At 35.0% G+C, this 22,704-nt stretch overlaps 1 long non-coding RNA gene across 3 annotated transcripts in view; it reads right to left on the bottom strand.

Moving 5' to 3' along the window:
* The window catches only part of LOC123611379, a 43,283-nt gene that overhangs the window by 5,617 nt on the left and 14,962 nt on the right, over positions 1-22,704 (bottom strand). The window contains exons 2-3 of one of the 3 annotated variants that reach the window (XR_006718639.1): positions 16,740-16,812; positions 2,938-2,963 (exon numbers count right to left, since the gene is read on the bottom strand). The exons of 1 other annotated variant lie outside the window; for it this stretch is intronic. This is a non-coding gene — a long non-coding RNA (uncharacterized LOC123611379). Of the gene's footprint in view, positions 1-2,937; positions 3,064-16,739; positions 16,813-22,704 lie in introns of those variants that run through there. One more of the 3 variants, XR_006718638.1, reaches the window with a different exon arrangement.

The raw sequence follows: 22,704 nt of genomic DNA, 5'->3' as shown, positions 1-22,704 counted from the left end.
AAAAAAAAAAAAAATAGGTACTTCGATCATCTGGTAAAGAAAAGACATTTTAAATGCAATTTTGATTCACTTGTAGACTTATTCCAGTTTTAGACTCTGTATTCTTTAATTTGCTGATAGAGTATAATTAGAAACTAATGTAAATTTTCTCCTGTGCTTTAAGAATCTTGACATTTAGTACTTCATTTTAACAATGCCTTTTATAAGGTGTCATTTCCTTTTATAGTCATTACACTTAAAATTTTTTCTTCTGCTTTCACAGAAAATAAAAGATAAAAACAGTATTAGGATAACTGGCAATTCAAAGGCAAAAAAGGGGCTCCAAGACACAGATAGCTAAGTAAACATAAAAGAAAAGTTATGTATTGCTCCCACGTAAAATTAAATTATAGCTGTAAGAATATAAATGGCTCAATCTGTATTATCTTTTGTTGATCCAGCAGCTTGTTGCTATAAAAATACTGACAATCATAAATATAGTCCTTTCCCTTCTGCCATTGGAGCCCTCATATCTTCCTATGAAAGTCACAAGTGAGAGATAAATTTGACACCTTGGATAGGAAATTGAATAGAAGCAAGAAATCAAGTAGAAATTCAAATCTCTCCCTTGACTCTCACAGGAACATATGAAAGTGACTTCCATAATGGCAAAATTTTCTGAGAACATTAAATTAGAATTTTAAGGACATGTTTATTCCAAATCAATATGACTCCAGAGATTGAAAAAATTCATGCCTTTGAGAATAATGCATAGTGTCATTCTGAACAGGCAAGACATACTTATGAAATGTCCTAAAGAACAAAGAATAGAGCTGGGAGAATTATTAAATTTACTTTTATTACAAAACCTTCCTAGAATTTAACTTAATTTAAAATTAAAATAACTTCATCTTCATTATTTTTATAATCATTGCCGAATGTTTATTGAGTGCCTACCAAGTACAGAACAGAGAATTAAGTATTGCCAGCCCAAAGAACAAATGATAGTCTCTCCCTACAGGGGCACACTATCTTTGGAAAAGAGAAAGTAAGTTTCTACTGACATATGTTCCCATTACTTATATTACTCTCTTGCCCTGTTTGGAACCATACAATTCTAATAATTCTTTGGGCTTTCATTTAATACAGGTTTTTATTTTTCCTTTTTGGAATAAGTTGAGACGATGGAAGTCGTGGGAAAATCTACCTCAAATCTCACATCATAAAACACTACCGTGTCTCAGCAGGGACTTTGGGTATCAGTAACTCCCTCCTGAAATAAAAATTTAATGGTCAATGTGTTTGTCCTACAGTATTAGAAGTCCCCAACCTAGGGGTGCCTGGGTGGCTCAGTTGGTTAAGCGTCTGACTTCGGCTCAGGTCATGATCTCACAGTCTGTGAGTTTGATCCCCATGTGGGGTTCTGTGCTGACAGCTCAGAGCCTGGAGCCTGCTTTGGATTCCGTGTCTCCCTCTCTCTCTGCCCATCCCCCACTCATGCTCTGTCTCTCTCTATGCCAAAAATAAACATTAAAAAAATTTTTAAAAAAGTCCCCGACCTAGCATTGTTAGACAATATGAGAAAATGCTTTAAAGAAAAACTAAGTTTTAATTTTTTTACAGCTATATCATTTGCAGAATATGAATCACACTGTGTTGTCACCTAGCAACTATTTATTTGATATGATATTTTAACCTAAAACAGACATTTTTCCCATGACTAAATTCTATTCCAAGTCTATCACATCTATTTTCACATCTATTTTCTATGTCCTGATAGAAACCATAATAACTTACTAGAACAGGCAAGTGTCAGATCTGCTAATAATGAAAGCTGCAGTGGGGCCTAAAACACAGATGCTGGGTGGTACTTGCTGACTCTGGGCATGTTTAGGATGTTATTTCATGAACCGTGTTCAGAATGAGAGGAAAATCAATGGGAAGACTTACTGGATTAAACCTCATAAACTTGATGTGTCTTTCTTCCTCTTCTTTTCTGGGCTTCCCTGTGATACAGTACTCTTCACATTTTATTGTAATGGTCTGTTTGTGTTTCTTTCTACCCAGACTATAGGCTTTTTAAGTGAGTAGAGCCTATCGTATGAAGAAGTAGGCAAAGTGCTTACATCATAGTAGATGTCAAAAATGCTTAAATGGATGAATGGGATAAGGATCTAAAATGGTATTGTAGCTATCAGAGAAATAAGAAACAAGTTGTAAATAATGTCATAGGATCTTGAGGTCTATGATTTTATACAACTTGGCATAATTATAGAACATGAAGTATAGAGGCTTGGTATTCATCACTGGCCACGATCTTATAATTTGTTGAATAAATATTTTACAAATGCTGGAAGACAGAATGAACAATTCCCATGCAACCCTGGCATTCATAATTTGGAGTTATTTGAAGTTTTGCTCCGTCACAAATTTGAATCTCATGTATTCTACATGAGCTGGTGAGTCACTCAGCTGGTGATAGAGCCTAGCCTTGAATGTCCCAGGCAATTATGTTGTCAAAGCTGTGATCCCTGAGAGTTTGGCCCTCAGCTCTGATGCTGTAAAGTTCTAAATGTCCTGAGACCTGAGAAAACGAAAAAAAAAGCACCAATTTGGTCAACTGTTCCCCACCTACTTCTCGAGGCAACTTTGATTTTTTTCTGTTCATCATTAGTTACACGGTAACCTTCACAAGGAATTAAAAATTTCCTTTTAATGTGAAAATTGCATTGCATAAAACTCTTCATGTAAGTTTAAAAGGTGAGATGATAAGAAGAGGAACTATACTGGCATTTAGGTGAAAGCTAGAAGCTTCTGCAAACATTGTGGTATACTTAAATTTCAGGTTTCAAGAAAATTTTGAGAGTTATCATTCATGAATTTCACAAGCTTAATGTGCATGCAAGAATAAAGGAAAAAAATTGGGAAATGGAGGAAAAGTATTTATTGAATACTCACAGTAAGGTCTCCTGTGAAGCATTTGTCTTGTAAAAGAAGAAGTAATTTAGTGAAGCTCAGAAAATCTGATTCTCTTCCAAATGTACAATAACAAATTAAACAAGAGATCTATTTTGGTTGAGATGAAATCAGTCAAAGAAAAGATAAACATTAAATAAACTGACACCATAACTTCTAAAAATATAAAAGTAATAAAAGGTAGAAGTTAAATCAACTTACAAGAGAAAGAAGATACAAATTCAGGGATAAAACCAAAGGCAATGAAAGTGTAAATGGGAGGTGGAGTGCCATACTCTTTAAAATTGTCTGCTAGAACTGTCCGGTGCAAACTATATCAGAAATTATCACTAGAATTGGAGGCAGGTACAGATCCAATCAAGTTATAGAATTACATGCATTGTCTTCACAGGAACATTATTTTTGTACTGATCGTCAATAATATTTACAGCTCTCCTTCTGTACATTTGTCATAATTGTGCTTTTTTATTTGGATGATTATTGATATAATGACAATTTTTCCAATAGACAGGAATTTCCAAGAGGTAAAGACCGTGCCCAACTTGCTCACCACTGAATATCAAGTACCTAACACAGAGTGTGACATAGGACAGGCGTTTAAACACCTTGTTGAACTTACAAGTGGACAATGATCTTCATTGGTTCTGCAAGGATTCAACTGCACACGGTGCTACGTTTGACTACCATTAAACATTTTAAATTTGAAAAGTAGAAAGATCTGTGTGTGACTCCTACACCTACAAAATAGGTTTGTGGTGAGCTAAGTGGATCCAGGAAACAGGAAAGGACGGATGAGCATCTGACAGGGGTATTTCCACTGGGTTGCTCAGATGCTTGCTTGCTCTCTGCCACCTGGACATATTTAAATCCAAACCCAAATGAATAATTAAATTCAACTGCATGAAGGGATTCCTTGTCTTTTTGTCTAGGGCATTTATCTTAGTGATTCTTAAAGTGTGGTCCCTCAAGCAACTTCATCAGCATCATCTGTAAATTTGGTAGAGATGTAAAATTTTCAGCCCCCTACCAGACTTACTCAGTCAGAAGCTGGTAATGGGTCCCAGATATCTGTGTTTAATGAGCTTACAGGTGGCTCTAAGATAAAATGTGAGAAACTCCAAACACTGTGTGAAGTGAATATTACTGTATAGACTAGTGAATTTTCATCGCACATCCTTTGTTGTTATGGAGTCCACAATAAGCAATATTGTAACCATGGCTGTGGTGGCTCCATCAACATGTGGACTCCCAGCCTTTCAACATCCATGTGAATAACAGTTGCAGTTGTGCTTCTTTGATTTTGGAAGAAGTAGGACAGAACTGTAAATTATTATGGATTGCATTTACACATGACACTACGTCTAATAATCAATGTTGTTTTCAAATACTTTTAAGAATAAGGGAAATGCATTATAGAAAAAGGAAATATGACTTTAATAGTTCTACCTATGACTCCCTGTGAAACCTTTGTTCTCCAAGTTCCTCTTTTTTTTTTTAACACCACACAATATACTGCACATATTTAAAGTATAGAATTTGATTAGTTTTCATGTGTACCTACCGTGAACCATCACCACAATCAAGATCATGAGTATATCAATACCCACCAACGGATCCTTGCAGTCATTCCCACTCAACCTTCTCTGTCCCTCCTCCCCCTTCTCCAAGCAACAACTAATAGGCTTTCTGTCACTATAGATTAGTTTTTATGTTCTAGAATTTTATATAACTGGAATCATACTGTATGTATGCTTTCTTGTCTCGATTCTACCACTCAGCATAACGATGTTAATATTCATCCATTTTGTAGCATATATCAATAGTTCGTTCCTTTTTCTTGCTGACAAGTATCCATTACATGGACATACCAAAGTTTGCCAACCCATTAACCTGTTGATAGGCATTTTTTTTTAATTTTTTTTTCAACGTTTATTTATTTTTGGGACAGAGAGAGACAGAGCATGAATGGGGGAGGGGCAGAGAGAGAGGGAGACACAGAATCGGAAACAGGCTCCAGGTTCTGAGCCATCAGCCCAGAGCCCGACGCGGGGCTCGAACTCATGGACCGCGAGATCGTGACCTGGCTGAAGTCGGACGCTTAACCGACTGCGCCACCCAGGCGCCCCAACCTGTTGATAGGCATTTTGGTCTTTTTGGTGGAATATTACAAATAAAGCTATCGTGTGAACTTGTGCCCAATTCTTTGTAGGGATGTAGGCTTTCATTTTCTTTGGGAAAATGCTAAGGAGTGGAGTGACTAGATTATATTGCACACATATGTTAAACAGATTAAGAAACTGTCAATCTCTCAAAGTAGTTATATTATTGGACATTCCCTTAAGCAGTTCACGAGATATCCAGTTTCTCTACTTCGTTATCAACATTTGGTGTGGTCAACATTTTCAAGTTTAACCATTCTAAAATATTTCCTTTTTAATGTCTCCTAACTTGCTTAATCGCATTCAGATTTTTTTTTTTCATCTCACACATAAAACTTTTTTATGTTTAGAAGTTCAAATTGGGTGGATTTATATCTTCCATGCCTCTCCTCAACTCTTTGAACATATGTAATATAGTTGTACTAGCAGTATCAATGTCCTCATTTGTTGATTTTAACATTTTATTAGTTCTAGTCCAGTTTCAATTTATTGGGGTTTTTTTCTCCTCAATGTGGCTTATATTTTATTATTGCTTTGCAAGGGTATAATGGTTTGGGGGGTGTTTTTGTTTGTTTTTTGTTTTTGCCAGTCATGAATTTTACTCTATTGAGTTTTGGATCGTTTTGTTTTTATACAAATATTCATGAGGTTTGTTCTATGATGCATTTAAGTTACTTGCAATTTGTTCTTTTTGGGTATTTTTAAATTTTTTTCTTTAAAAAAATTGTTTTAATGTTTATTTATTTCTGAGACAGAGAGAGACAGAGCATGAGCAGGGGAGGGGCAGAGAGAGAGAGGGAGACACAGAATCAGAAGCAGGCTCCAGGCTCTGAGCTGTCAGCACAGAGCCTGATGGGGCTCAAACTCACAAACCAAGAGATCATGACCTGAGCCAAAGTCGGTCGCTCAACCGACTGAGTCACCCAGGTGCCCCTGTTCTTTTTGGGTCTTGATTTTATATTTGTTAGAATCAGAGCAATTCTAGGTAAGGCTAAAGATTCCCACTATTCAGGGAAGTCTCTTGTTTACCCAGTGCCCTTTCATCATGAGGTTTTCCAGTTCAGCTGGTGGTAACAGACATTACTCCAAGTCCTGTGTGAGTGCTAGGCATTGTTACTTCTAAAACTATCAGATGGTTCTTTCCTCAGCCTGGAGTAGTCTCCATGCATGTGTTAGTATCCAGTCGCATACTCAAGGGGTATCTTCCTGGAGCATGCTCTCTCTCTCTTTCTTTCTTTCTTTCTCTCACTCTCTCTCTTTCTTGCTCTCTTCTTCCTGATACTCTGCACTTCAAATTCTAGCTACCTCAGTTTACACACGCAGTTCCATATCCTCCATACACTAGGCTCCTACTGGATCTTTCTTAGCCTAGAAACTTTTTTTAAAGTTTATTTATTTATTTTGAGAGAGAGAAAGAGAGCATAAGTGGTGGTGGGGCGGGGGGGACAGGGGACAGAGAGGAAGAGAGAGAATCCCAAGCAGGCTTTGTGCAATCAGCACAGAACCCAATGCAGGATTTAAACCCATGAACCCTGAGATCATGACCTGAGCTGAAACTAAGAGTCCAATGCTTTAACCAGCTGAGCCACCCTAGGTGCCCCTTAGCCCAGAAAGTCTTAAGGAAGCATTTGTTAGGCTCGCCTTTTTGTTTCCTATTTCTCAGGTCGCACTCTCCTTCATCATCTGACACTGTGTGTCTTGAAAACTGTTGTTTTATATACTTTGCCTTATGGGGGAATTGTCTCAAATGGGAGGGTAAATTCAGTCTTTATTACTCCATTTTAACTGAAGACGAAAATATCTCCTCATATTTTTAAAGTCACATTTGGAATAAATGACCTTTAAAGATCAGCCCAGCTGTGTGTAGACCCAGTTATGTACTGCCCAATAGGCTGCACTGACGTGTACTGTCCAGACCTCAACTTCCTGACTTTGTTCTTGGCCTGAGCAGCCCTAGCTTTGAAATACACAGTTCTGGGGATGATAAAGTCCAACTGCTGCCATCATCACTATAGATCAAGAACCCCCCAACTGGTAATGACCACTGTCTCCAAACCACTGGCAGGGTCAAAGCTGTAAAGGGTATGGTTTCTCTGTTGTTCTATAGAAAAGCTAGATCATACAACCCAGGAGTGTGGGGGCTTCATAGACCCTGGAGCAGATGTGACCAGTGAGAAATAGTAGAACCATCAGATGAATTACTCTTTTCCCCAAACCCCATGCCCACCTAAGAGACATGAAGCTTGTCCAGAGATATCCCATATGACTAAATAATAACCGACTGAATTTTCTTGTAAAATCACAGACAACTGGATTCATTTCTCCTCCTCACTCCTGCCTCATTTCCCTTTTTCCTTCACTCTCACTGCCCTTGCACATAATGTTTCACCCCTACCAAAGAGCATTAATATATACATTTTGGTTCAGACTCTTTTCTAAGGTACTCAGGCTATGAGAGTGGGGGAAATAAGAGAATATAAGAAAGATAATAATCATCCCATTACATAACACCTACTTGCTCCATTTTTACACACAAAAAAATGTAAAATTTTCTCTGGATATTTTAAATGAAGAAACAAAAACATTTTAATTTAACATGTTGAAAATTTATCCCAAATTTACAGAACCTGGAGAAATATTATCAGAGACCGTTGGTCTTGCTGAAGGAAAAGTAACAAAATGTGGATCCTCAGTTCTAGAATAGCTGCCGAATCAGGGAAGGTAGAGAATTCTACATGCAAGTGCAACGTCACTGTGAACGCTGGAATTTCAGAGCTCTTACCTAGAACATGATTTGAAGGTTTGTGGGAGAATGATGATCTAAAACTTGAAGCAACCTGTAGTTTGCCTGCATTGTTAAATACCATGATGACTTTAAATAGAAGAAGCTGAAATGTTTTTGCCTTGGTGTTCTGTCTTGTATCACAGCTTTGTGATTTGTTTAAACAGATCTCTTCAGCACAGTGGAGTGATATTAAGCATGTGACTTCCATGCCAAAGTTACAGACTATGCACTAGTTGAAGAAAAGATCATTTGGTAAGTATGAATTTGAAGGTGGGTAAGTAAGTTTTAATAGTTTATGTAGACAGTACATTTTTAATCAGAAACCAATTACAATGTGAGATTTATTCATGAAATACTAGATTAGTACAGTGGGAGTCCTAACAAAATTATGATTTTTAACTTTCCTCCTATAAATTATTCTTGTTTATTCATAGAAACCAATAAAGTGAAATAAGGGAGTCTAATGTTCTTTTCCTTTCTAATGCAATTTATTTAAAGAATCTTAAGACCTAGTATTGCAGGTTGAATTGTATTTCTTAATAAGATATGTTGAAATCCTACCTCAGTATTTGTCCATGTGATCTTATTTGGAAATAGGGTCTTTGCAGATTAATCAAGTTCAAATGGATTCATGCTGGATTAGGGTGGACCCTAAATCCAGTTACTGCTGTCCCTATAAGAGAAGGGAAATTTGGATATTGACACATACAGAAAACATGTGATGAAAAAGGCACAGATTGGAGTGATACATCTGCAAGCCAAGAATAGCGAGCAAGCAATGCTAGAAAGACTCTCCCAGAGAGCCTTTGGGGATAACAGGCACCTGCTGACACCTAGATTTCAGACTTCAAGCCTCTAGAACCATGAAAGAATAGATTTCCACTGTTTTAAGCCACGTACTTTATGGCAATTTCTTATAATAGCTCTAGAAAACTAATATACTTAGTTATAATTGTTAAAAGACTTTTTTGTTCTTATGTCATAAGTTTTAAAAAATTCAATAAAGTTAACAAAGATTTGTTTTATGATATTATTACAAATTATACTACATTAAGGAATCTTTGAGGCTTACATTTGAACTCTATATAGAAAATTTTATTGAAAAAATATTTTCTTTTCCATTAAGGAATTTCCTATAATTCCTATTCAGTCCAATTTAACAGGTTGTTTGTAATTACCTGTCTGTGAATAGTACTCTGGAAGGTAACAACATTGCCAACAACTTGACTTTAGACTTCTGGTCCCTTGTTTTAAGTCACCCGGTTTGTAGTAATTTGTTATGGGAGACCCAGGAAACAAATACAATACTGACAACTTCAGGATTTTTTGTAGATGACAAGGGGATTCAAGTCCCAGCCTTATGACCTCATTTTACATTAATCACCTCCATAATGGCCCTATTTTTAAATATAGTCATTTGGGTGTTGGGATTTCAACATATAAATTTGCGGGGGCGGGGGTCACGATTCAGCCTATAACATTGTGATTATTTTTCTTTATTTCTTTAGATATTTTTAAAATTTTTGTCTTCCCATAAAATGACCCCTTATTCTTGTAACCTTTTACTTTTTAGAACCAAATTTCCTTAAAACACTTTGTTCATATGATTCATATGAGGGTAGCCACAACCCCACACCAGGGATGGCACATGCCATAGTCCTAATTATTCAGAGAACCAATGAAAAACTTTGTTTGGCCTCTGCAAAAAGATAGTGGCCACTATATATCATGTTCCCCCCAGGGTCACTAGAATTAACCTTTACACAATGTGGAGTGAGCCTGCCAGAAAATAAAGGCACTCAGAAGAAAATAAGGCCAGAGAGAGAAGAGACAAGACAGACAGGCACCTGCTAATATTCAAACATTCAATGCAGTCTGTCAGAAGCTTGACCCATACATAACTTTTGAATTACCTGATAAATATCCTATATTTGCTTAAGCCAGATTACATTGGCATTCTGTTAGTTAATATTAGAGTCCTGACTACAACAATTCTGGAGTTATAGAAAACTTGTAAGTAGATATCATAATTTTCTATTGTCTGGGCAATTGTGTTAGATCATGTGATAGGTAGTTTTTAAGATAGTCCGCAGTGATCCTCATCTTCTAGTATAAGATGCAACCTCTTCTCCTTAAGTATAAACTGAACTTACTGATTCACTTTTAATGAAGTGAATACAGCAGAAGAGATGGAATCTCACTTCTGAGATTAAGTTACAAAAGACTGTATTTTTGGTGTTTGATGCTTTGTCTTACTCTCTTTTGGATCACTTACCTGGGTGGAGCCAGTGAGGAGACTTGAGGCCCACCTGGCGAGGGACCACACAAGTGAAATTGGAAGCAAATCTTCTCCTCATTCTCCAAACCAATTAGGCCTTCAGATAAGACCATAGCTTCAAGATGACAGTTTGATGCAATGTCATGAAAGACTTTAAGCCAGAGGCAGCCAGCTAAGCCATGCTTGGATTTCTGATGCACAGACACCATGAGAGTATAAATGTTTGCTGTTTTAAGCTGCTACATTTTAAAGTAACTTGTTATACAGTAATAGATAATACAAATCACTTGAAAAATAATAAATCTTGGAAGCTATTTGAAAGCAGTATTATATAGTGTCATATCATATGGTATCATATCATATCATATCATATCATATCATATCATATCATATCCACAAACAGAAATAAGCTATTGGCCATCTATGAGTTGTCTTCTAGATAAGACATATATTTTCATTAACATTGAGGGTCTCAACACTTACAATCTCAGTAACAGGAAGGAAGCATCAAAGTATAAGAACAATTTGTGTTTCACACCCTTGAATTTGAATGCTGAGTCAACCCCAACTAACTGAATGACCTTGGGCAAATCACTTAAAATCTATGTGCTTCTGTTTCCTCTTCTGTACAATGGAGATAAGAAAATCTACTTAAAGAGTTTTCTGGAGATTAGAAATAATATATGTAGAATACTAAAACCATGAGTGGGCACACAGGACTGGAGCTTAATAATACATGGTTAGTATTTCTTTGACTAGTACCTTTAAGGTGAAAGAGCAGACTGACAACAGGAATGCATCCTTTGATATTGGCATGGTGCTTGGGTGTGGACCCTAGTTGTGACCACTTGCTTGTTAGGATTAGGTTCTAACTGACTGGTTGGCCCCACACAGTTCAGTTCTCATATTAAGGTTGCTTGTGGTCCTTCTTTGAAACTCACTGGAAAATTATGTTGTGTTGGGTAGAAGATACACGTATTCAATGTGTGAGCTAGGTCACTTTTTCTGCCACAGTGGGACTTTACTATTGTCAATATTTTGTCAAGTGTCCCCAGACCTCTTTAATATGTCCCTTTCTGTAAAGGTATTAAAACATTTCACAAATTTGTTTACCTGTTTATGCCATAGTTAAATCGAATGTTTCCTGTTAGTTTAAATTACACCAATCTTTATCATATCCCCAGAGCACATTTAGGCAAGCTTATATATCATCCATTTGCAAATGGGAAAACCAGTACATCTAGAGGTTAAATCCATTTATAGTGTAGAGAAATCAAAGCCTATTACCGATTTGGAAAATCCCTGGAGAATTCTGTCTTTCCTATAGGTTAAGAACTTGCAAAATAATTATTATATATTATGTCAACAAAATCATTGACCGTAGTAAACGTGAGTTTGTTTCTCAGTGTATTTAAGTCTAGTCAGATCCTTATTAGAGAAAAGTGCCCAGTTTAGGAATTCATAAATAAAGTGGATATCTCAGATAGTATTGAATAATAAAAGAAAATTAATAGTTGAGTGTTAATGTAAAGCATAGCCACAGAATTGCCATGAAGGTGATATCTGAGCACATTAGATGTGGTATATAATAGAAGATTTTGTTATTTATGAACCCAGTGTTTGATGTTTAACAGGCCAACAGATAGCAGCATTAAAATTATAATTATCATTTTTTTCTGATTCCAACAATATGCATTCATTATAGAAAAAAAAGAAAATGTTATAATTAAAAAAAAATCATTCATAATTCCGACATCCAGAGATAATTTATAATAATTTGACATATATCTCTATAATCTATCTGAATAGTATATATATTCATTTAAGTCTATAAATTATATATTTGGAATTATACCAAAGAGTTTTAGGTGAATGCTACTTCGTTTTTTGACAGTAACATAATGTCAAACCTGGCTTAATGTTTAGTATATCATTAATATGCCATGTATTGTGTATACAAGTATCGTCTGGACACTGCAAAAGCCTAAAGGACATCATTTACATAGACTATGACACACCTCCTAGGGTTGTATAATGTGACAGCCTATGTTAAATGTTCTTAGAAAACATTTGAAATGGCTATATAATGGCTATATAATAATGGCTACGTGACTCTTCCATTCTTTATTAGCTACTAGTCTACTGTTCGATGCTAAACTTGCTTCCAGTTTTGATGTTATAAATAATGCTATGTGAAATTGTGCAAAAATATTTGTATTCTCTGCTCATTCATTTAAGGAATACCCTTGGAAGTATAATATATATAAGTCAAAAGATAAACAATTTTAAGTATTCTCTATATATCCTGAAATATATAACAAATACTTTAGACTACTTACTGGGGGGCTCTTGTTTCCAATTTAAGCCTGTATGCCCATCAAAATTTCCTTGGTTTCAAGTAAACTTAATTTATTTCAATAAGGAATATCTATATCTATATGTGTGTATGTCTATGAAACATAAAAGAAGATTTCACAGAGTCCTAGGCACTCAAGACTATAAAGAAATGGTACCGGGAACTCAAAAGCCATTAGGAAATTAGTTAGCAGTAAAATTTTACCTGTCTCTGAATTTGTGTATTATTCCTCTCTCTCTCTCTCCCCCCCCCCCCCGACTTTCCCTTTCCCTCTCCCTTTCTCCTTTTCTCCCTCTCCCTTCTTCCTTCTCTCCAGCTTTTGGAATAGTCTAAAATGTCTACAACACAGCTGATTGTGTATCTTCATTCGATCGACCATTCCACATCAAAATAACATCTTTGATCCATGTAACATATTCCTAGGAGTTAAACCTTACTGACCTTTCTTAGGCCATTTGTTTCTTTTCATTCAGTTGATAAGAACAAACATTGAAGAGCCATGTAGTACAAATCTGGCAATTATTTCCCACCACAGGAAGGAATTTCTAAAAGAACGGCAAACACTATGATACAGACACTGTAAAATATGACCACATAGTGCCATAACTAATCATCTGACTGATAGAATTGTGGATTCTAAACTGATAGAACACTGAAGATAGTCCAGTGGCTTCAAGTCATCTTTAGCTTAATTCTTAGGGAATCATGGAAGAATCCTAGATGCCAACACAGCAAGAGGGTACATGGAGACTGGATAAATTGACTTTGGGTTTGGAACCCTTGATTCAACTACAGCTGTATACTTGTATATGTTTTATATATATGCCTTTCTTGTAAGCTCCAGAGAAAAAGAATTTAAGGCAGAAAGAATGTGGGAAAAGGGAAGGGATAAAGGGAAGAAAAGGGAAAAGAATTCTGTGCCTAAAATTCATTTGAAGTCACTTATTTTCAACCAACTGCCTGGATGAAATCATTTATTTTCAACCAAATGCCTGGATGAATGAAAGGAGAGTAGAAAGACTGTGGGATTTAACATTTTGTGCTATATTTAGTATTCACTTAAAATATCTAAAATCAAATGCAAAATTTCCTTTGAATATATCCTTTCCTGAGAGAAGTTTTCCATTATCTTAGTGTTGTTTATTTCATGTAAACTAATACCTGAACTTATTATATTAAAGTCTATTTACCCATTGCTTGCAAGCTCTGAGTTACTTAAGAAAATATCTTCCCTTAACTGATAATGAAAACCACTATCCAAAAAATTATTTATTACTAATCTGGAGGCTACTAATCTGGAGTTTTACTTCCTCATCTGGGGATGATTAATATGTTTAATATAGGGAGAAAAGGCACTTGAAATGAAGAACATTAAATTGACACTACAATTTCATTTGTAAAAATAGAGGAAAAGATTGTGATTGGAACTTTATTTTGAAAAATAAAACCAAAATTATAAAAATGTGATTAAATATAATCTAATATTTAACTAAATTTAGTTTACAATTGCAAACATGGTTCAATTTTTAGAAAAGACAAAGAACATTGTTTTCTTCTTGGTGCAATTTACTGACAAACTTGTACTATTGCATGATATCATATCTGCACAAAATGTGGTTTTTTTTCAGTATGATAATAAGGAGGATTATTCTTGCAAATACACACATGCTTAATCAATCTTTGCAAAGCTCTCTCTTAAGTCTTTGATTTTTAACAATCATTCTCTTTTGAAACCCCTGCCTATCCTTATTTTTGTTAACATTTTCTTCTCCCATTGTTTATTGCTTATTTGCCAATGACTTCACATGAGATCTAAGTATTTCTCTAATATCCTTCTCATGGTCTCCATGGAATTCTGTATCTTTTGCAAAGCTCAGAGTTTCATTTGGCAATAAATTTGCAATATATTGGCCTTCCAAACATCCAAGAATAGAAGCAGGCCAAGCCACAAAGAGAAGGCAAGCTGCAGTAGAATAGATTCTACTGTTAAAACAAGATGGGGATTAAAAGATGTTTGAGGGAAAACTAAATTTTTGTGTGGTTTCTTCATTCATGATTTTTTAAGACTCTCTATGTAACCTTATAGTGCAGCTCCTTGGAAGGCAAAATACACAGGTTAAAAAAGGACCTTCGAGATAAGAAAAATGAGGTAAAATTTAATTGACCTTTCAAGATACTTTAGAGAATTAAGAAGACAAAACTAGTTCTACATTTCTTATTTTAATCTGTCTTTACGAATCTTGCTTTGTGTAGATCATGCAGTCACAATTCCTATGAAATCATTTGTAAACGTGATAGTTCAAGTAGTTGAATATGTCCGTATTGCCCTCTAGATAGTATTAGGGCTACTTCTAGGCAAAGCTGTGATGTAAAATGAGAAGATACTAGTGTTTATCGTCCTCCAAATTTCTGTTAGGTAATTTTCTTAGGTGCTTTGGTACTTGCTGTCCTTCTTTTCTGTCCTGCTGATCTCATTTTTCTGATTATCTATGGTTGCATAAGAAACCACAACACAACTTGGTTGTTTCAAACAATAATGTATTATTATCTCTCATGATTCTGTGAGTTTATTGGATCTAACTGGGTGGTTCTCACTTGCAGCCGTATATGTAGTTTTAGGCAGATGTCAGCTAAGGCTGTAATCATCTCAAGTATATTCTAGCTGGACATCCAGGTTAGCTGTGGCAATGATTAGATACATAAGGGTAATTGATAAAAATAAATGATGTTAAGGACAGTAAGAGCCTAATTTCTCAATGTCGGACTAAGGAGTTACAAATAGGGAAGGGGCAAAAACTAGAATGAACTCTATGTTGTTGCATTTAAAGTGGAGATATTAATGTGAACTCTTCATATTCTAGATAGATAAACTACATATGGATGTAAGTATAAATCTATATGTAAACATATATCTCTACCCCCACACCTAAATAAATATGCATATGTAAAAATAATAAAATATATTTGTGTGTATATGTAACATATATAAATATATTTCCTATCTTTTTCCACTGAGAAGCTTGGAACCAGAAACCTCCAATAGTAATGAGAACACCTAGCACCCAGATCTTAGTTTCTAAATATCACTGTCCACTTAAGGACACTCCACCAAGGAACTCCTTGGACAAGTAACTCAATCTATCACTGGGCAGGAATATTGCAATATGAACCTGGACAATCATGTGTCAGAAAGAAAAAAATTCTCAAAAAAATGGTGGAGAAATGTCCAAAGGACAAAAAAGTGCCTTCAAAGGAGACCCAGTGACTAAGTCTTGGACAAGTTTAACATTAAAGTAAATAATGAGGATATTGGACTGCAACTTACTAAATAAAACAAGAATCTATCAATCCACATTGATTTAAATAAACGAATAAATTGAAGTTTTAACGAAAAATGAGATATTTACCTAGCCTCAAATACTTGCTCCAATAAAATACTTAATTATAAAGGGGGTAAAAGTAACTTTATGATAAGAAGCCTGCAAGATACCACCAAAAACAAGTGATCAAAGTTAACATCATCAGTAACGGAACAAACCCATGTGTCACCTAACAGGATGAAAGAGAATAATGCAGAGTCGCTTTTGTGGTATGTCTGCTCAAGTTGAAAACCTAAATTTAATCATGGGGAAACATGAGAAAATCCAACTGAAAGAATTCTGGAAAATAATGTCTATAATCTTCAAAAATGTCGTGGTTGTGAAAGTCTCAGAAAGACCACAGAACTATTCCAGACTGGAGTTGTTTAAAGGATTATGACAGCTAAATAGCATGCATGATTCCGGACTGGATCCTTTTCTTACAGAGAACATTATTGAGACCATTTGAAAAACTTGAATGGAATCCAAGGATTATATGGTAGTAATGTATCAATATAAATTTCCTGGGTAGTTGTCTTAGGGTTATATAAGAGAATATCTTCGTTTTATAGTAAAGTGTGCAGGGATGATGGAGCATCGTGTTAGCCTCTCATGCTCAAATTGCCCAGGAAAATGCTATTTGGATGATTCTTAACATTTTTTAAGTTTGAGATTGTTTTGAGATAAAAACATTTTTAAAAAGTGACAACTGCAGAGTCATTCAGCAACACTCAGTGTTAACAAGATAAGAGTAAAAGTTATGATTTGTAATTAGCTATGCAGCATCAGGAAGCTATCTCAGCACAAACCACAGAAGTGTTATGAAAAGGATATCACGGACCCAAACCTGGAAAGCTCACTCTGATAGGATCATTCTGTTATCAGTACTGGTACAGGTGGCCCCCAGCAGGCCACTAATCCTAAATGTGAAGGAATTAGAAATTCATATCAGATACTACCATATAGATTTTAGAGTTTATTGTAAATTCTATGTTGTTCTCCTAAAATATGGGGTGCAGTGATTCTAAACCATATTATTTTCTAAAAAATCCTAAGCCTTCCATGAAACCCCTAGGTGCACATATTACCAGAATACGTGCAAATATATATTTCAATATAAATTCCTGGACTAGAAGGTCATATATAAGCCCCAAGTGGACAAAATTAAGAAAGTGTTTTCCCATACAGAATTCTGTCTTGCACATTAATCCTTTCTAAACTTGCTATCTATGATATTATACTCAAAAATACATGGCTAAATTGAATGGTCTATACATATTTATGTAATAAAATTCCCAAATTAAGTCTACAAAACTTGATTATAAATGAAGATCTAATATAAACATTCTTTGGATTTTAGCACAGGAGTGATGCCTTGATGTACACTTAAGGATAAGAGGAAGGTAATTAATAATAAATCACTCTAACTTCAAGAGTCATAAATCTATTTGCACTTTAAAATCCCCATTCTTCTAAACTACAGCTTAATGTTTCTTTGGAAAGTGATGAGATTCACACAGAATCAAAGGATTAAGTTTCTTTGACTCACTTTGCTCTCTTGGAGAATGGGAGTTATCAGTTTTAATTGAAGGAAGACTAATTGAGGGATTAATTCCCATTTGTTCAATCCTTTGAAGATTGTTACCCAAATACAATGTTTTTAATATTTATTCATCACTCTCAAAAGCCAAGCCCATCACAAATATAAACTCCCTATAATCAACCTTTCATTTACAAGTGGGATGAGACTAATTCTATTAACAAAAATTGAAATAAAATGTAAGATTCCAATAATCCCTCCAAAGGTTGCAGCAGTTAAGATCAATGATTATGACAAATATATTATGCTACAGTCCTTAGTAAATTGTTTTATCTAGAGACATTATAGCATACAGAATATACAGAACACAGAATATATAGAATACAGAATATACCAAAATCTATGAGACTTGTTGCATCCTTATTTTACAATTATATAATATTGTTTCCCTTAACTATTCCATAAATATAGATTGGTGCTTACTCTGAACACAATTTCTTGAATCTTCCAAAGCTTATATCAATTAATGGAATCTTTCTTTTAAATTGAATTTTTGCTTTCATTTAATTTTGCTAAAATTTTTTGGAGACATTGAGGGAAACTATATGCATATATGTGGAACTTCCAAAAATAATCTCTAAGTTTTGCATTTAGATAGCATTTTTTCTTGGTTTACCATGACAATAAATAAGATTCCAAATTGAATAATGGACCCTGATGTGCTCTTGTAACAGTACTAAAGGAATTTATCAAAGAAGGCCAATATTACTTAAAGCACCATGCGATACTTCTTATTTTATTTTAGATGTTCATAGGACTCTGTAAACTAAATGACAATTTATTTTATCTAAGACCAAAGTGAATTCTTGGCTCCTTTAAGTGGAATTTCAAATGATATCTGAATATATCTGCTGTCTAACAAACCAGTCATACAAATGTTTATTGAATGCCTTTCGTAATCTCAACTCACTGATAGATGTTGCACAGAATAGAAGAGAATTTTAAGCACACCATTACATTCCAAAAATGATTCAAAACGCCATTTTACAGAGAAATAAAAAAGAAATAAGTTAGTATGAATTAAAAATAAATGTAAAAAACTATTAAGAAGGATAGGGACACAAGGACATAAAATGTTTTATAACCAAGTGCAAAAATGTAAACTTCCTTCCCAACCTCATTCCATGCATTCATTCTCTGATTGAATTCATTCTCTGATACACTCAATCCAGTCATACAACCTCATTATAGATTTGTCAACTACCAGTTATTTGAACTTGGTCTTCTCTTTGCTATGTTCCTCCAGCTTAGAATCCTGACCCTCTCAACTACAACAGTATTCTGTGTTTACTCTATTTGTTCTCCTCCTCTACTGTCTTCAAAGCACTTATCATTTTGGGAAATTATTATTTATTTGATAATTTGTGTATTTATTGTCTCTGGAATTCATTAGAATGTTGGCTACATAATGACAGGGACTCCCTCTTATACTGCTGTATGCCTAGTACTTAGCAAAATGTCTAGCACATCTTAGATGCTTAGTAAATATTTGTTGAATGAGTGCACTACATATAGAAAACTGTTATCATGTCACTCCCCTATTCGACAACGTTTTATATAAACATGAACAAGTTCAAATCTCTTTAAAATTGCCATGAATAATGGCTTCCATAATATGGATCCATTCCACATTCTGTATTTACCTATTGTCCTATATCTCTTAGCCATCATTAGTCATATTTAATTAAACACTCTTTTTGCAGGAATTTCCTACATACACCCTATTTTTTCTTACAACATGACCTTTACTCATATGTTTTCCTCTTTCCATCTCCACCCATTCATATCACATCTATTCTTCTAGGCACGGTGACAACGTAACTTTTGAGAACCCAAGTCACTTTGTCTTCAGGGGCTCCTTCCACCATCAAAATATTAAAAATTATTCTATTTGTATAAAAATAAGCACAATCCTGGCTGAGTTTGTTATTATATATTCATTACTGTTATATTAAATTTTTATGATATTAAAATAAGTTAAAGTATTTTATCTATGGACTCCTAGAAGTATCATGGGTCCTAGACATTTTGTTTATTGTGTCTTTAGGATAGTTCTTCTTCCAAGCACAGTTTAAATATCAACTCATCTTGAAAACATTTTCTGAGCACACCCCCAATACACACACATACACACACACACACACACACACACACACACACACACACCATGTGCCTTACATTTTCTTTCCTCTATTTTCGAAACACATTCTATGGGTTTCATTGAACTTAGTAATAGACTGAAGTCAAAGAGTGTAACTAATTCGTCTTTATTCTCCTCAAAGTTTCTGTCGTAGAGCTTGACACTTTCTAAGCAACAATGAGTGTATTTTGATTTCAGATTAATTCAAGTACTAATAATATGGATTCTTATAGTTAAGGAAGTTTTCAGTAAAGAAAACTTTATGTATGTATGTATGTATTTTAAATGTTTATTTATTTTAGAGAGAAAGAAAGTATGTGCACACAACCTGGGGAAGGGCAGAGAGGGAGAGAGAGAATCCTAAGCAGGCTCTATGCTGCCACCGCAGAGCTTGACGTGGGGATCAGTCTCATGAACCACGAGATCATGACCTGAGCTGAAATCAAGAGTTGGACACTTAACCCACTGAGCCACCTAACCACCCCAAAGAAGACATTATTTAGATGGCCCTAGAGGCATTGTTAAGTGTCAGATCCTAGGTCATAAACTATTGAATATGTAAGATAGAAAGATTTTATGGATCACATCTGCTAGAATAATAGATGATGAAGTTGGGTACATAAATTGGGCCCAGATTATGTAGAACCATGAATTTCCGACAAAGAATTAGGGTCTTGGTTCATTAAGTCATGGAGAGATGCTAAAGATTTCTAAGCAAGAAAGCAACATGATGAGAATGGTATGTTTAGAAGATTTATCTCCAGGTTGGGCATTGCAGGGATCAAAGCAGGGAAAGTCAGAGGCAAAGAAACCCGAGAGATTATAGAAGTTGGCCAATATGGCTGGACTATATGCCAAGTTCTAGTTTAGTCTCTTCTTGCTTGGTTTTACTCTTAATTTCATTTTCATGTAAACACAGGCATTTATTCACTGTTGTCATTTTCTAAGTTACTTCTAAGTTTATTACAAAAAATCATAAACCTATAACTGACTTGATGTATCCTTCATCAGAAACATTAAATATTCTTCATTAGATGAAGCAATAAATGTCTTTTTAAATATCAGATCCAAACAGTCAATAAACAAGCAATTTTTAAACAAACAATGTAGGTAACTCCTTTTGGTTTAGGCCATAGCAAATAGAAATTGAAAATCATAATGAAAGTAACTATTATGTAGGTGCCAATTTTCAGTAAAAGAATTGTTAGTTACATTATTTTATGTAATTATATCAATGACTTCTTAGTATTACATTAACTTCATTTTATAGAAAAGGAAACTGATATGTTAAGGCACTAAGAAGAAATCTCGGCATCTGACACAGAGCCTACCTGCCTTCCATTGATCTCCTCAAAGAAGACAAAGCGTATACGTGATGCTATTATATCAGAAAGTAAGAGAGCTGATGGCACAAAGTCCAAATGGCTTGCCAAGAAATAAGACCTCATGGAAAGGTTGAAATTGTCACTGAGCTTTGAAACTGTAGCTTGTTCAGAGAACATTTGGATGGAGAAAACAACATGAATACAAATGTGGAGGAAAGAATCATCTTGTCATATGATGGAAAAATGTGTAAAGGGTAGTATCAGAGAAAAATTGGGTGTTGAGCTGGATAGAGAATTGAACTGGATCAGTGAGATATGGCAAGATAGAAAAATGGGACATCAAGAAAGCCTCCAAGATGTATAATTAGAAAACCAAGTGTCTGGTCAAGCCATCCACTAGGAGTAGGAATATGGAAAGAAGAATGCAAGGGAAGGAGGGCTGATGAGGAAAGACACAATGAATTTAGTGTTCAATATGCAGTATTCACATGCAGTTATTCGTCATATGGAGTTGTCCAGTTGACAGCTGGTGATGGTAAAACACAGCAAAACAGGGAGACAAGAAGTTCCTGGGGTAATCCATTACCAAAGAGAATGCAGACATTTATCAGGGAAGGCTGGAAAAATATAGCCACATCTTCAGAAAAGGAACATTTAGAAAAAGAAATGTTTTATATATATGTTCTAGTATATATTCAAGTAGAGAAGACATATAAATTCAAGTATAGAAGGTCAAGAAAAGACTGTGGAGCTGGTTAAAACAGAAATAAGGTGCAATGTGTAAAAATATGATGTTCAGGTTTTCTCCATCCATCTTGCATAGAAGAAACAAAAGGGAAAGATTTTAAATTTTGCTCTCGGTAGTATTTACAATAGTAATGACTATCCATGATACAGAAGCTCTTTGTATGTAAGGTGCCAGGGATGACTGGTCAAGCCTACAGTATGCCAAGTGTAGAAACGGGTCTTTGCCATGTACTCTTGACTTTAATCCTCTCAAAAACTCATGAGATTGTTATGATTATCATCAGGTTGGAGAGGCAGGAATTGAGGCCATACTACTTGTCCACTGGATGGGAGAACCAGTGTTCAACCTCAGATTTGCCTGACCCTAGAACATGCACTCTTACCTACTATATTGTAAACTTCACTAAATTCATGGGCTATAGTACAAAACAGTATGCTGGAGTACAAAACGGTAATTAAATGGGTTCCCAATTATAGTTCACATTTCACTACAGTGCAACAAAGATGAACTCCTCTCCATTGTTCAGTAACAGCGAATTAAAGACATTTAGCATATATTAGAGTAATTGAATACCCCCCAATTCCATTTCTTTTTTTCTTTCCAAACCTTTTAAAGTGACTATAGTGTGCAAGACTACACATCTTGTCTTCCAATTCTTTTCATAAGCAAGTGAGATGTAAATTGCAAACAACCAAATAAGAAATAAGGGAGTTTCTTTTTCTCTGGTTTTCCTCAGTCTCTGGGCAAATTTCATTTAAATATTTTATGGTACAGTCATTCCTTTCCTAGCTTTCAGATGGTGAGCATTTTAGTCATTATTTTACAAGGCCAACACGTTTGTTGACTGAAGCAGTCATAGAGAGGCCAAGAGCAATAATTCTTATCATTTTATTCTGAGGGAGTGAATCTATTTTATACCATCTTTGGCTACAATGTAAATCTCAGAGAGAATCAGAAGCTAGTCTGTGTTTAAATGAATTAACTTCATACTGAAGTAAC

Source organism: Leopardus geoffroyi, chromosome C2 (assembly GCF_018350155.1).
Source record: "Leopardus geoffroyi isolate Oge1 chromosome C2, O.geoffroyi_Oge1_pat1.0, whole genome shotgun sequence".
Taxonomy (NCBI): Eukaryota; Metazoa; Chordata; class Mammalia; order Carnivora; family Felidae; genus Leopardus; species Leopardus geoffroyi.
The sequence above is the reverse complement of the archived record's forward strand: the minus strand, read 5'-3'. Positions and strand labels throughout refer to the sequence as shown.